Below are 15977 nucleotides of genomic sequence, written 5' to 3'. Positions count from 1 at the left end.
AAAAAAAAAATGGAGGATGTGATGGGAAGTGACTTATCCAGGGAAAGGCAGTGCACGATCATATATATATAATATATATTATATAATATATGTAATATATTATATATATGGGGAACATAATATATACATATTATAATATATATTATAATTATATGTGTGATTATAATATACATTATTATATATATATAAAATAATACAAATTTTTTAGCTCCAGTGATCCTCCCACCTCAGCCTCCTGAGTAGCTGGACTGCATAAGGACTACAGGTGGTTGCCACCATGCCCAGCTGATCTTTTATTTTTTGTAGAGGTGGGTTTCACTATGTTGCCCAGGATGGTCTAGAACTCCTGCCCTCAAGCGATCCTTCCATCTTGGCCTCTCAAAGCTCTGGGATTGCAGGTGTGAGCAACCATACCCAGCCAGAAGCATTTTTTTTTTTTTTTTTTTTGAGACGGAGTCTCGAAGTGTTGCCCAGGCTGGGGTGCAGTGGCACGGATCTTGGCTCACTGCAAGCTCTGCCTCCCAGGTTCACGCCATTCTCCTGTCTCAGCCTCCTGAGTAGCTGGGATTACAGGCGCCCACCACCACGCCCAGTTAATTTTTTGTATTTTTTTTAGTAGAGATGGGGTTTCACTGCGTTAGCCAGGATGGTCTCAGTCTCCTGACCTTGTGATCCTCCCGCCTTGGCCTCCCAAAGTGCTGGGATTACAGGCGTGAGCCACCGCGCCCGGCCAGAAGCATATTCTTAAAATGCAAATCAAAGCATGTCATTTCCCCTGCTCAAAGCACTTCAATAACTGTTTGTTGAATGTATGAGTTAATGAGTAAATTAACTCAACGTTGTTGCAAAGACTACATGCCTATTACACAGTAAACACTCATTAAATGGCAGCTAATTATGAGCATAATGACCGTGGTGTGCAGGACCCTTTATCCCATGGTCCCTCCTGGGGCCTACCTGGGCAGAAGACTGAAGTAGGGGAGCTAATGGTGATTCTCTAAGACCTAATGGCATTTATGGCCTATTTTCTCTGTGGAATTTTGAAGAAAGAGGGCATAAGGAAAGAAAAAAAACAGTCATGGCTTAGAAAGAACAATTTAAACCCAAAGCCGTATTTCCTTTTGTCTTTCTCTACTCATGCAAATAAAGACTCTCCTCTTCACTCTACCCTGGCTTTGTGGGTAGGGATAGTAAGGGATAAGAAACCCTTTCTGGAGGTGACATCCCAGGTCCAGGTGAGCTGTGGTGCCCAGCCCAGACTTAGGACTCACACTCAAACCCTATCTGGGAACAACGTGGATGCAGCTGTCTGCCCTGAGCCCATGGGGCTCAGGGACTCTGCTTCTGTTGCTCTCTCTCTCCCAGCACATCCTCGGTAATCCACAGTAATGTCTGGACTGAGGCAAAAGCAAGGAAGCTTACCCTCCTAATATGGAAGGCTAATTAATTTGTATTAGGGCTTAGGGATAATTAAACTTTTTATCTGAACTTAAGCTGCACAAACCACCTGCCTTGTACAATTAATTGCTCCCTTCATTTCTTCCTCCAGGTGCCAAGAGATTAGTGCAAGCCAAGCTCCCCCATCCAGTTCTGCCTGCCTCTCAGGTAGGGGCATGGCTGCCTGTGTGGTGGGGAGTCCATTCTTTACTGGAGACCAGGGCACTGCCCAGTTAGGGCCCAGCTGCTGGGAGCTCAACCAGGGAGACACATCCCCAATGAGTTTCTGCAAGGATGATGTCTCAGCCTCACTGCCACACCCACTGCTGCACCCATCTTCTCCACTGGGATGCCCCTGAACTTGGCTTCCTGGAGCCTCAGTGTTGGGGATGGGGGTGGGGCACAGAAGCTGTCCTGTTGGGTGGGACCAGGGTGAGGAGAGTTCTTACAGCAGACTAGGCCACCATAGTGAGTTCCAGGGACTCAGACCTCTGTGGCTTCCTCCTTGTCCAGGGGCAAAAGACAACAGTAGACCATCATGGAAGAGACACCAAAAATACCAGCCAGTGCTGAGTTCATCCCATGACAAACACCTGTGCAGCCTTTTTTCATGTCCAAATCCCCTCCCATGAGTAAATACCATTATTATCCTCATTTTACAGATGAGGAAACTGAGGCACAGAGTGGTAAGTAATATGCCCAAGGTCACTTGGCTAGCCAGCTGCAGAACTGGGACACAGACCAGGTCCCTTTGATTCCAAAGTCTATGCATAGCCACTAGTTATCTGGCCCAAAGCTATGGTTCCTGGGGAGCAAACATGGCAGGCAGCAGTCCTAGTAGAGAGCAAGGGAGAACACTTCAGAGGCGACCAGATCTAGGGCATCAACCTAGTCACAATTCTACAAAAACACTTTAGCCCTATGCTGTCAAATCTCAAGGTGGGAGACTTAGGAAATGAAATGAACCCATATAACCTCTCCTTTCTACCACATGCACCCCCTACCCCCAACACACACCTCTGCTCATGTCTCTGCAGCTGGGCACTCTCCTGGGCTCACCTGCAAAGTGAGCCCCAGCAGTGAGCCAGGAACCAAAAAGATAGGATGGCTTTTAGGAATCTTGAAGTTCCTCTGAAGACACAACCTGGAGGTGGACCCAGATGGGACACATGAGGCTCAGAGCAAGGTAATCTAATAATATAATCTAATAATAATCACAGTGGCAATTCAGTAATAATTTATTTTTATTTAGCATCAGTATGGGCCATTTCATTTTCATAACAACCTTACAAGGTACTATTAGCCCCATTTTTGAGATGAGGAAACTGAAGCTCAGAGAATTTAAGTAACATGCTTAAGATCATCGGCTTATCCAAGCCAGTGCTCCACACTAGGCTTGTCTGACTTCAGAGCACTCCTCTTTCTCACTGCCGGAGGAGAGGAATGAGCCGAAGACCTGGCTAATCCACATGAGAAAGAACAGCCTCTTTGTGACAGAACGATTTATAATCCTTTGGGTATTTACCCAGTAATGGGATTACTGGGTCGAATGGTATTTCTGTTTTTAGGTCTTTGAGGAATTGCCACACTGTCTTCCACAATGGTTGAACTAATTTACACGCCCACTGTATACTCTTATACACTGTTATACAACAGTGTGTAAGTGTTCCTTTTTTCTCCATAACCTCACCAGCATCTGTTATTTTCTGACTTTTTAATAATAGCCATTCTGACTGGTGTGAGCTCGTATCTCACTGAGATTTTGATTTACATTTCTCTAATGATCAGTGATGTTGAACTTTTTTTCCTGTAATTGTTGGCCGCATATATTTCTTTTGAAAAGTGTCTGTTCATGTCCTTTGCCCACTTTTTAATGGGCTTATTTGCTTTTTTGCTTGTTGACTTGTTTAAGTTCCTTATAGATGCTAGATATTAGATCTTTGTCGGATGCATAGTTTGCAAACTTTTTTTTCCCATTCTATAGGTTGTCTGTTCACTCTGTTGGTAGTTTCTTTTGCTGTGTAGAAGCTCTTTAGTTTAATTAGATTCCATTTGTCAATTTTTGCTTCTGTTGCAATTACTTTTGGCATCTTTGTCATGAAATCTTTGCCTGTTCCTGTGTGGAGAGTGGTATTGCCTAGGTTGTCTTGCATATCATAAAGACACATGCATGCGAATGTTCACTGCAGCACTATTCACAATAGCAAAGACATGGAATCAACCTAAATGCCTATCAATGGTAGACTAGATTTTTAAAAAATGTGGCACATATACATCTTGGAATACTATACAGCCATAAAAAATAATGAACCATGTCCTTTGCAGGAACATGGATGGAGCTGGGGGCTATTTTCCTTAGCAAACTAAGGCAGGAATAGAAAACCAAATACTGCCTGTTCTCCCTTTTAAGTTGGAGCTAAATGATGAGAACACATGGACACACGGAGGGGAACAGCAAACACTGGGACCTACTGGAGGGTGGAGGAGGGAGAGGATCAGGAAAAATAAGAGTACCACTTTATTTATTTATTTATTTATTTATTTATTTATTAGTTACTTAGTTATTAAGTACCACTTAATACCTGGGTGACACAAATTTACCTACATAACAAACCTGCACTTGTACCCCTGAACTTAAAATTAAAGTTAAATAAAAAAAAAAAAAAAAAGAGAGAGAGAGAAAGGACAGCCTTGAGACAATGGAGAAACTTTCAAAGTGGCATGAGCCCAGAAACCCTGCTGGGAGGTTCTCTGGGAGATGTTTCCTGAGCTCTGCCAGCAGAGAGTCCTGGGAAAAGGGGTGGCTGACCCTTCCAGGTCATTGCTGTAGTTTGCTCTGGCTTGTAGAGTCATAGCCAGTCACAGCGGCAGGCTCCTGGCCAAGATCACTTTACCACTGTTGGCCTATGGCAATAATCTTGTCTTGCCACCTCAATGGTTGTGCTGGGTGACAAAGCTGTTCTTCTAAACCGTTGGTTCTCAAACTTTAGTGTGCATCAGAATTGCCTGGAAGGCTTGATAAAACATAGATTGCTGAGTCCCAATCTCAGATTTCAGATACTGTAGCTCTGGAGTGAGATGTGAGAGTCTGCATTCTACCTAAGTTCCTAGGCATCACTGATGTTGGGATCTGGGGACCACTGCTTTCAATCATCCTCTCTCCATAGGTCACAGATCTGTAGACTCATAGCCTGTCAGCGGAAAGGGGTCATAGCAGCCAGCTTCAGACCAGTCATGCGTACATGAGGAAACAAAGTCAGACATCGGGTGGGAGATCCTGCCTGCTCATCCAGAGGGATTCCCTGCGCACTGTTTACTCCACCTACCCACACCCCCTTGTACTGGCCAATACTTTTCCCCCCATCCTCCTGGATTGATTAATTTATCAAACATCTGCTGCGTGTTTGTTAGGACTGGGAATACAAAGCTAAATAGACAGGTATGTCCTCTGTCCTCAAGGAGCTGATGATGTTTATAGGGAAGACAGACAAATAAATCCTGATGATGGTCCAATGTCACAACACTACAAGTAGGATGTATGCAGGATCCTGTGTGAGCACAAAAGAGGGGCCTGTAAATCAAACTGGAGGGTGCAGAGGATCCCTTGGAGGCAGCAGCACAGGCTGACTTCTGAGCTGTGAAGGTAGAACTATGAGAAATTACTGGCTGGAGTAAAGGGTAGGTGGGAGATGAGGCTGCAGGGGTAGTCACATGAAGATCCTTCTGGGTTCATCCAGGAATTTGAACTTCTTCCTGAAATCAGCAGGTTTCCAGTGAAGGATTTTAAATGATATGAACAAATATTCATCTTTGAAAGATCACCTTGAAAGCAGTGTGGTGGATGGATTGGACGGGGATGAAGGTAGAGGCTGGGAAACCAGTTAGCAGGTTACTGCATCAGTCCAGGCAGGAAAGGCCTGAGCCAAGGCAATGACACAGTGAGGATGGGAAAGAGAGGACAGATAGGTACTTATTATACCTATCTGTCCTTTTCTGTTGGGCTTGGTAATTGAGTCACTGTGAGGGTGGAGGAGAGAATCTTGGGGTGAGGCTCAGGCTTGGAAAGTGGGGCAGCCCTTTCCATCTCTAGCCAAGCTCCCACCCTTCCCTTCCTTCTATTGTCACATGCTCCTGCCACACTGTATGCATCTGTGCTCCCATATGCATTGGGCTCCTCCATGACTTCAAGCTTCTACCTAGGCCCTTCTCTCAGCTGAGAATGGCCTTCTCTCTCTCTCTCTCTCTGCTAGGTAACTCAGACTCATCTTTCCAGATGCTGTTCAAATGTCACCTCCCTGGGCTCTTCCTGACTTTCCCAGGCAGAGCATTACCTATTCCTGTCTTTCCACCTTGGTTGGAGCATTTACTCCTTTATGCCCTGACATACCTCCCCAAAATATCGATTTCTCTTATTGAAATAAGAGCAGTCTGAGGACAGGCCTTTCTATCTCTGGATCTCAGGTGCCTGACATGCTGCACGATGCCGAGTAGGGACTCAATCGTTCATGAGTGAATGAGAGGGAAAGCAATCCCCCTGCTGTGTGTTCCATGGACTGGATTGGCTCCTGGGATGGACTTCTTGAATCAAACGGCAAGCTCCAGGAGAGGAGAGGCCGTATCCTTAGTACCTAGAACCATGCCTGGCACAGGATGGGCACTCAAGACATTTGTTGAATGAGTAAATGAATTATGAAAAGATTATCCTTGGAACTGCTGACTCGGCATACTGGATCATCAGAGGGCCTTTCTGCTGCAAAACACTTTTATCCTGAATAAAGTATACTTTTTGATGCATTGTATGATTCACTTGAAGTAGGGGAATCTATCTTACCTCCAATGGAAAGGAACAAATCTAAGGCCACATTACAGTTGGGAGGAGTCAGCAGTAAGCAGAGGGAGGAACGCTTGCTTTGAGGGCTACACCAACAGTAACCAGGTGATCCCTGATTTGTCACTGTGGGATGGAACCTTGGGCTAAAAGCAAACAGAGAAATTTAAGTTGGGTCTCGAAATGGGCTGAAGTCATCCCAAGATGGTAATACTACCTGACTAATGAGCAAACAATATTTAAATCCTGTCCAGAGGTAAACATTCTTAACCTAGGGCTTCAGGATTCCCACAGATAAAGATCAAGTAAAATAAATCATAAGAAAGCAAGAAACCAAGAGTGAGTCAACCAAACAAACAAACAATGGATTGAGACCCTCCCCAAGAACTTCAGATACTGGATTTGATAGATACAGAGCAGTTATGTATGAAATGTTTTCTAAAGATTAAGCATAAAATCACAAAGATGAGTAAGCAATAGAACACTATCAGGAATCACCAGGCAGATGTGAAAAAGAAACAAATGGAGTTTCTAGAAGTGAAAGAGTTAAATGTTAAAATTATTACTGAGTATAATGCCTTAAACCAACTGGTTATTCTTATTGGGTATCTTCCAGAGTGGATGTCCTCTTCCCAACCTAATTCTTGGGAACCCTCCTGTTGTCACTTGGCCCAAGTAGTTCTTGTACCTGAATCTATTCCTATTATGACAAGGAGGAGGGCAATAAAGACCAGAGAGTTGCCTGCACCAGCCCTGTCACCAAAAGAGGTGATCACTGTAGCCCATTGCAGAGCACAATGAAGTCTAATTTTTATAGAGACATAATCCCTTTAGCCTGCACAGCTCCTAGGAAAAACACACTGACATGGATGAATACAGAGAGTGTGAGCAGACAGCAAACCAGTGTCAAAACGAGACAGAGATGGAAGAGCAGATGCTAGCCAGCCACCTGCGGGATTAAAACCAAGAAGGGAGATGTCATCAACTTTACTACTGTTCTCCTATCAGTGGGAAGATACTAAAATGAAAATTGGGATTTGATTATTTGTGGTGATGCTTCCTAAATGTCCAGTCAGTTGTTCCCTGTCCTATGGATGCACTGGCTCAGAGTGTGGTCTACAAGGACATTTGTACTTTGAAGGGGAAAAGTAGAAGGGCTGAGGTTCAAGAGGCTGTGAAGCCACTTGCCCCTGCCTAGTAATGAGCCAGCCCCTCAACTCTGGAGAGAGCACATGCCCTGACCTGAGGCATCCCTGAGTGGGGCTGGGAGCCATGCTGGTAGGTCGAAAGCCCAAGCCCAATTATGAGAGGCACGCTTTTATGGAGACTGGGCCTTGCTCAGTCCATTCTTCCCAATCTCAGATCCCAGGAAACTTCTCATTTATCTCTCCAGGCTCTTGGGAGTAGGGGTTCACAAGAAAGAGACATGAGGAGCAGCACATGTGTCTGGTCAAGTGGCAGAGCCCTTGTCCCTCAGGCCTGTATCATCTGTTTCTCTTTCTCCGTATGTTGACACAATAGCCTTCTCCCCGGGGCTGTTTCTCAGCCTTCTGCCACCCTAGGCTAGCACACATTCCTCAGAAAGGGATGAGCTACTTCAACTGCACAGTAGAGCAACTGCCATAACTAGCCTTGGTTAGAGCCAAAGTGGGCATGTACGGCAGAAGGGAGGACTGGATGCTGGGAGAAGGTGGGAAGGTGGGAAGGGCTCCAGGCAGTCTACGCAGCAGAGGCAGGATTGGCCAGAGTCGGACACCTTTATGCCCTGACATATCTCCCAAAAATAGCACTCCCAGAGGTGGTGAAGCATCAAAGTGGAAGTCCACAGAGGTGACAGGGAGCTAGGACACAGAAGCTGGGCTGGTCAACCAGACAAACTCTTTTGGCCAGAGTCTTCCCTGAGGTTCAGTCCTGCCTCTCCTTGCACGTCCCTGATTCTGCCTTCTGTGGCTCCAGCTGGGACAGTGGTTGAGGTAGTGACAGGTGGGAGGTAGAAGCGGGCAAGAGGCAAAACGGTAGCGGTAGTGACCAGAGGAGTCTTAGCTCCAGGCTAGGCCAGATTGAGTGCTTAGCGGTTTGGCCAATTGACCCAATATATGGCCACCAGGTGTCCCCACCCTTCAGAGCACTCTGCTCATAGGGTAAATTCAGGTTGCTCCAACAGCCCTTTGTAAATCTGATCTGGCACTCCCCACGCTGTGCTGCCCTCCATCTTGGGCATCCTCTCTTCCCTTTTTCACCCATCCTCATCCTCTGAGAACCAGAAGTTATCCCTCTTCCATTAAGTTTCAGACTCTTATAGGTCTTGAAGGGTTGTACAGGGTGGCAGGACACACACCCACGTGGCACAGGAATCCTCTCCACGGTGGCCTTTCAGCCTACTGGTGAACTTACCAGGCACAGGCTTTGGAGCCAGAGAAACCTGTGCAGAAGTCCTTGCTCTCCCACTACCCAGCTGAGAGACCTCAAGCAGGCACAACTTCCTGGGCCTCAGTTGACTCATCTGAACAATAGAATAACAATAAACTACCTCGCAGGGTTGTTATAAAAATCAAGCCTGTAAAAGCATTTCGTGATCCGTGCCATGGCAGACGGTGCTTAGTTCTTCCACATGAAACAACCTGGGCCATGGTTGGGCTGCTCACATCTTCGGCTTTCCTGTAACTTGCACCTGTGAGTGCCACTTCTGCCATTGGGAACTCCAGAGTACATCTATCCCTCTGTCAACACCACAGCCTTCCTCCAAGCTCTGAAAGCACCGCCTGCTCCTCATCTCGTTTGGCTGCACTGCCAGTGGCTGTTTCACACTTACCTGCTCCCTCTGACAGGCCCTAAGTTGGGTACAAGACAATGTCATGCAAAGAACGTAGGTTTTAGAGTCAGAAGTCCCTGGCCTGCAAGTCTGCGTCTTCCTCTCTCTAGTTGTGTGACTTCGGGGCAGCGATTTAGATCTCTAAGCTTTAGATCCTTCAGCTATAAAATTGGGAATAATGTCTCCCTACAGGGAATGGTTAATATGCACTCACAGACCCCACAGTGCAGCACTGACAGGATGCTTGTTTCATGTCTCTCTACCCAGCAGATGGTAAGCTCCATGAGAGCAGGCCTGGTGCAGTACTAGGCACAGAGTGGGTATGTCGCATCGAGCCTGTAGCAGGACTAAATGGGTCCCCAACTTAACTATGGCCTCTAACCTCATGTTGGGTACTTAAAATCCTGCTCAGGGCCTAGGGTCAATTGAATGTTTCAGCTGAGCTGTGGAAAACCCAGAAGAGTCCTTTCATATCTTGCAAGCTTCCAGCTCTGGGCTCCGTGCTTCTGGGTTTGGTTTGACCCAGCTCAGCAAATTTGACTGAGCATCGAACATTCTCCTGAAGTATTTCTTCTGCTTTGGAAGGCAGAAATGGAGCTGCGTGCTGTACACTGGCTCACCTGACCCCCCAAGGCTGTGTGGGGTGAGGAGGCTTCTCTTGCGGTCCTCAGCAGGGGCCTGGAAAGGACAGGAGCCAGGGCCCCTTCCGCCTCTACCTTTAAGTCTCTGGTTCTTTGAGCCTTTGCCTTTTTTCTCTGTTTCCTGCCCTCTAGTTCCAGGTGAGATGCCCTCTGGTGTGACACCCTAGCACCCTAGCCTTACCCGCCCCCACCCCATGTAAACTGGTGACAGTGGAGGCCTCATTTGCCTGGGACACCTCTGCTTCTCCACAGCCTAGCACAGCACCTGCCATGCAGTAGGGTTCCATTACATGTTTGATAAGTACATGGATGCTTCTCTGATTCTCTTTCAGTCTCTGCCTCTCTCAGATCCCCATGTCTTAGCTGCTCCAGCCAGCCTTGTCTGTGCTGAGATCTGCTAGGATCAGTTTTGGGTGATTAGAGGTGGTCCTTAGGGCTGCTGGTTGTGTGTGTGTGTTTTTGTAAAATTCCTCACAGACACCAAGCCCCCAGATGGACACATCACTTTCTCCTCACCCCTTCAGAGAAACCCTCTGACACTCACCATCACACACACTCACCAGGTCGGAGCTGGAAAAACCATAAAAATCATCTGCTGCATGCATACTGAAGTATTTATGGGTGAAAGGACACATATGTGGACTTTTCTTTAAAATACTCCAGGAAAAAATAAAAGGCAAGTGAGGAGAAATAGGATGTGCAGTGTGCTGAAGCCAGGTGGGTGGGTGCATGGGCTTTCATCTACCACCCTCTCTGGTTTTGTATACACTTGAAATTTTCCACAATTAAAAAGTTAGGAAAAAACTTAGTTAAAAGAAGAACTATCGACTCCAACTCCCTTCTGAGGCCACTACTCATTTTGCACATGTGACAAACGGTCCTGCAAAATCCTCATGTTTTCTTTAACTTTTCTTTACATGGGGCTCATCTTGCCAACTAGATTCTTGCATCCTGAGGGCAGGGCTGTGTCTTACGCTACTTTATATCCTCTTTATAACAGAGCTTATAGTAGGGCAGGCGTCAATGACCACTAGAACGAGCTGCCCAACCCTTCCCCTTGGACCGAGCCTTCTTTCGTATGCCTCATATCCTTGGCATTGACTCCTTTTCCACCCCCCAACCACTGCTGCTGCCCAGCTCCTCCCTGGCTTCCGCCAAGGTGACAGGGTAATGCTATGGCCAGGGCCTTTCCTGTTTCCTTGGCAATCAGAGCCTTTCTTTAGCCCTGGCAGCATGCTCTCCTTGTTGGTCAATATTTAGTTTAATTTAGGTTCTAATGCAGGCAGGAAGGAGGCAGGTGGGCTTGGGGGTTGCTACAGGGCTAGCAGGGACCCATCTGCCAGCCTCCCCCACACCCTGATGCGACTGCACGCATTTTATGTTTGCTCTGAACTCTCCTTTTACAACATTTCTGCTCTCTGCCCTTCAATTAACCTTCTGTGTTCTGGGCCTGACCTAGCTGCAGTGTGCGGGGAAGGGAACATGCTGGGGTCACTTGCAGGGCTCTGCAAGGCTTCCTCAGCAGCCTTGCCTGTAGCCTCTGTGGGAAATCTAGCTGACCCCCAGGGAAGAGGCTGGAGTGAAGGTGCCCTGCTCCACTGCTGGGGAGACTATGAGAAGTCATAATGGATGAAAGCTTACTATGTGCCAGGCACTGGTCCAAGTATTTTGTGACTGTTAGTTTATTTAATTCTCCAAACAACCCCAGATAGGGAGATAGGTTCTATAATTATCCCCATTTTGCATATTAGGAGACTAAGTCTCGGAGAGGTGAAATAATAATTGCCAGTAATTAACAGTACAGCTGAAGTTGGCACCTGGGCGGTCTGCCTCCAGCGCCTAGGCCCTTGACTGCTGCCCTTCAGTGAGGGCGGATGCTGCATGCAGGACAGACAGCACAGGAGGTGCCACCGCCTTCCCCGCCTCCCTGTCCCACACTCCCCTGAGGGCCCGTGTGCGTGGCTGACAGCATGGGTGAGCCACAGGGAGATCCTCCCAGCTGCAGGGTGGCGGGTGGATCAAATAACGAGCAGAGGACTTCTCGGCCACAAAGCAGAGCCAGGTGGCATGGAGGAAAGGGCGGCCTAAGCTAACAGGCAGGATTTATTTATTTCCTTCCTCTTTGTCACAGGGCCCCTTTAAAATGACTCCACAGACTATTAATCTCAATGGAATATCAACCGCAACAGGGAAAAAAAAAAGTAAGAAAATCCTCTAGACGAGAACACATACATCTCAGCCCAGTCCACCGGACAGGGTACATGGGGACACTGTGGAGAGGAACTCTTCCAGGCCGGCCAGAGATCCACCGCCACAACCTGGATGCCACAACCCAGACGGGCACCCAGGGCCAGCCTTGTCCCCTCGCCCTTGCCTCAGTCTGGCTGCGCTTCCCAGTCTGCCCTCTCTGTCTCCCAGTTGGGAGTTTACTTCCTGAGCCCCTCACAGTCAGACTGACACAAACTCTGTGGATTTCAATGAGCCTCCTGTGTGGACAGGATGAAAATTCATCTTAGAAATGTTATCAAGTCCAGGCCGGGCGCGGTGGCTCAAGCCTGTAATCCCAGCACTTTGGGAGGCTGAGACGGGCGGATCACGAGGTCAGGAGATCGAGACCATCCTGGCTAACACGGTGAAACCCCGTCTCTACTAAAAACTATAAAAAACTAGCCGGGCGAGGTGGCGGCGCCTGTAGTCCCAGCTACCCGGGAGGCTGAGGCGGGAGAATGGCATAAACTCGGGAGGCGGAGCTTGCAGTGAGCTGAGATCCGGCCACAGCACTCCAGCCTGGGTGACAGAGCGAGACTCCGTCTCAAAAAAAAAAAAAAAAAAAAAAAAAAAAGAAATGTTATTAAGTCCAAAAGGAAATTCCTAGGGGAATGTAAGTCAACCTCTTTTCAAGAGCGTGGCTAAGCAGATACCTTAAACTCTAGGGAAAACCAAACTCCTTGAGAACAAGAGTCAAGTGAGGGGGGACGTGGACAGCTGTAGTCTGCCGGGGCCCATGTGGCGTGGGGGGCACCTAAGGAGAATTCAGTGAGCCTCCTGTGTGGACGGTGTGAAGATTCCCCGTGGCTGCAGAGGAGGGCAGCAACCTGCATGTGGGGGACAAGTAATTACAGAAGGACAGAAGGAAAACAGAGGCTCAGAGGTCTGGGACCAAGGTATCCTGGAGCAGCTACTGGGTTACTTCCTGGTGGCAGGAGAGGGACAGGAGGGCAGGAAGAGGAGAGAAAAGAACATGAGGTGAGCCAAGGGAACACCATCGTTCCCCTCAGGCCAAATCCTAAATCCTGTCTGGCCTTCCCCAGGGGCCTTTTCACCAAGCAACATCTCACGGCTCCCACCAGGCACCCTCTGCTCTGAGGAGCACCCCTCCTTCAACACTGGCTCCCAGCTGCTGGGTCCTCACCTGCCTCCTCTGTGTTGCAGCTCCAGGGGACATCTGTCTCCCATAGAATGGGGGCACTCAAAGGGGGCACATCTTTTTCAACACAGACCTTCTACACTAGTGGGGAGTGTCTGCACAGCCCCGCTTGCTGTTTCTCCGGAGGACGCTCCTGTTGATGCGGACACTCTGCTTTCATGGACGTGCTCATGGTCCTCATGGCCCAGCCCTCCCATTCTCCTCTGAACTCTCGCCCATGTACTTTAAATGGCTTTTACGTTCCTCTCTTCCACTCCCAAGCATGGCATAATGGGAACACTACGGGCTTTGGGCTCAGAACAATCGTGATACTCAAACTGGGGATCACTTGATTGAGTTAAAATTTTTAACCATTATTTTCTCATCCGTAAATGGGAATATTTATATTTACTCATCTCATATGGTTATTGTGAGGAAAATGAGAGAAGGGATATCCACTTCCAGTAATGTAAAACTAAGCAGTTTGAATAAACCCTTCTGCTGAGGATAATTTGAAATGCTGGATGAAATATAACATTTTCTTAAAAACATCAAAGACATAACAAAGTAATAAGGAATCATGGGCCATAATCTCTGAGGAAGTGAGAACTCAAAGAGGTAAGCCCAGTACTCAACCCCACCCTTGCCTTTAAAAAAAATTCATCTAGGAGTAACAGTGACAACAATGAGCTGTGGTTTTTACAGCTTCCCCACCCAGCTCTAAGATAGGAAGCCTACATAAATACCCTACACCTCACTCAAAGTGGGGGTCCTGAAGTGCTTTACCTACAGGGTAAAGATGAACTGAGAGTAAATATCTCCTCTATGGACTTGCAGTCTTGAATTTAGATGAGGGAATTTGGGTTAAGGAGGTCCTGGACTGGTAATATTCCCAGGTAACTAGCATAGTAAATTAAAATCCTCTCTGGAGGAAGAATATTGATTCTAAACCACAGATTATCCTTCAAATAATTTTCAAATACACTGACCAGCACAGAGTCAAAGATAAAGCACATAAGGAAAGAAGACACCATGAGTAAGAACCAGAAGAAAATGATGATAAAAAGAGACCCCCAAATAAATGACATATAGTCATGCATCTCATAATGACATTTTGGTCAACGATGAACTGCATATATGATGGCAGTCCTGTAAAATTGCTGTATCGTATGTTTACTCTACCTTTTCTACGTTTAGATAGGTTGAGATACACAAATACTCACCATTGTGTTACAGTTGTCTGCAGTATTCAGTACAATAACATGCTATACCGGTTTGTAGCTTAGGAGCAATAGGCTAAACCACAGTCTGGAGTGTAGTCGGCTGTATCATCTAGGCTTGTGTAAGTACACTGTGTGATGTTTGCACAAGGATAAAATTGCCTAACAATGCATTTCTCAGAACGTATGCCCATTGTTAAGTGATGCATGGCTGTGTTGTGGAAGTATCAGACACAGACCACCATGTTAACAATTCAAGAAAATATAATAAAGGCAAGCTTGAACATTTTCTTAAGAAATGGGAACTAAAAATGACCTAGAAATGTTGAAAAAAACCAAATACAAATTCTAGAACTAAAAAGCACAACAACTAAAATTAAGTACACAATGAGTGGGTTTATTAAATGCTAAATAAACACAGCTGAAGAGAAAATTAGTGCACTGCAGGTTAGAAGGAACTCTCCAGAATGTAGCACACAGAAACAAATGGGAAAGTCCATGCACCTTGTATAACGCCTGGCATAGAGAAGTAGGAACTCAATAAATGTTACTTTGATCCTTTTCCTCTTTCAAGTCTTAAAAAAACATTGCTCTTTCAGAAAACCTTTTCTGATTCACTTGGCCTGACATCTGCCACTCCATTACTCTGAATTTTCTCAGCATCTTTGTAATTGGTTTGTTCATACTGACAGGCACTCACTTATTTCCTGAGATCAATGAATGCAAGAGTTAAAACCTCCCCCAAAACTTATGCCATTGGTCACAGGTTTCCTGGTCCACAAACTCATTTGTTCGCTGTGCCATGATGATGTACAAATGCAAGGGCTTGCTTACTAGAGGTATTGCTCTGAGGAAAAGGAGTTAGTTGAATTCCAAAATAATGTCTGCTTCCTGACCCTGTTGCTTGGTCAATGCTGTGTCAAGACAACTGCTGATTAAAGGCCACAATAAATACCTCAGTGTTCATGGTAAACAGGCAGCATTCGTAAGCCCTCTCAGGTCTTGCTGTCCTCTGCTGTTAGAGCTTCTCGTCTCAGCTCATTCTGGAAATTCTGACACACAAAGTTGGTGAGAGGAAGTGGCTAGAGATTGACATCAATGGGACCAACAAAATCCGCAGCTCCAGGAGGAGACTGCCAACTCTGCAAAAAGTATTAAATACTTCTGCTCTGCAGCACCTGGCTGTTTAAGGACTTGGAGAACCAAGATGTGCCTTGCCAAAGAGGCCTCTTGTGCGTTGACTTTAAGTGTCTGCCCTTCATTCTCAAGCACCATGGAGTGAGAGGGAGGGGACGCCCTGAATGACCCCGTCCTCCACCCCTAATCTGGGTCATCTCAGACCCCTGGCCAGCCCAGGGCCAGTGGCCTATCTCCCTTTAAATAGGCCTGAAGTGTAAGGGAGAAGGATTGGAACTGGCTCTGGGAGAGAAAGAAGAGAGAAGCTTTGGAAGCCTGGCTGCTGCGTTGTCTTGAGATGGAGGAGCTATGGGTAGGGCCTGGGCTGCTGTTGAAGGTAGGGGTGGAAACCAGGGAAGTAGCTTTGTGCAGGCAGAAAGCAGAAGCTGTGGTAGTTGTGTTTTGATTAGTAGAGCCCAAGTGGATTATAGAACCCAATGTCCTGGCCTTACCGGTT

General features: G+C 46.8%; 1 protein-coding gene and 1 long non-coding RNA gene across 4 annotated transcripts in view; one reads left to right on the top strand and one right to left on the bottom strand.

Annotated features, from left to right (window-relative positions):
- The window catches only part of LOC111556024, a 21899-nt gene extending 20246 nt beyond the window's left edge, over positions 1-1653 (top strand). The window contains exon 3 of the long non-coding RNA XR_002735702.1: positions 1550-1653. This is a non-coding gene — a long non-coding RNA (uncharacterized LOC111556024). The remainder of the gene's footprint in view (positions 1-1549) is intronic.
- Positions 1-15977, bottom strand: part of KCND3 (potassium voltage-gated channel subfamily D member 3) — a 213957-nt gene that overhangs the window by 18007 nt on the left and 179973 nt on the right. The window lies entirely within an intron of this gene.

This window comes from Piliocolobus tephrosceles, chromosome 1, assembly GCF_002776525.5.
Source record: "Piliocolobus tephrosceles isolate RC106 chromosome 1, ASM277652v3, whole genome shotgun sequence".
Lineage (NCBI taxonomy): Eukaryota > Metazoa > Chordata > Mammalia > Primates > Cercopithecidae > Piliocolobus > Piliocolobus tephrosceles.
Note: the sequence above shows the minus strand (reverse complement) of the source record. Positions and strands in the feature narration are given on the sequence as shown.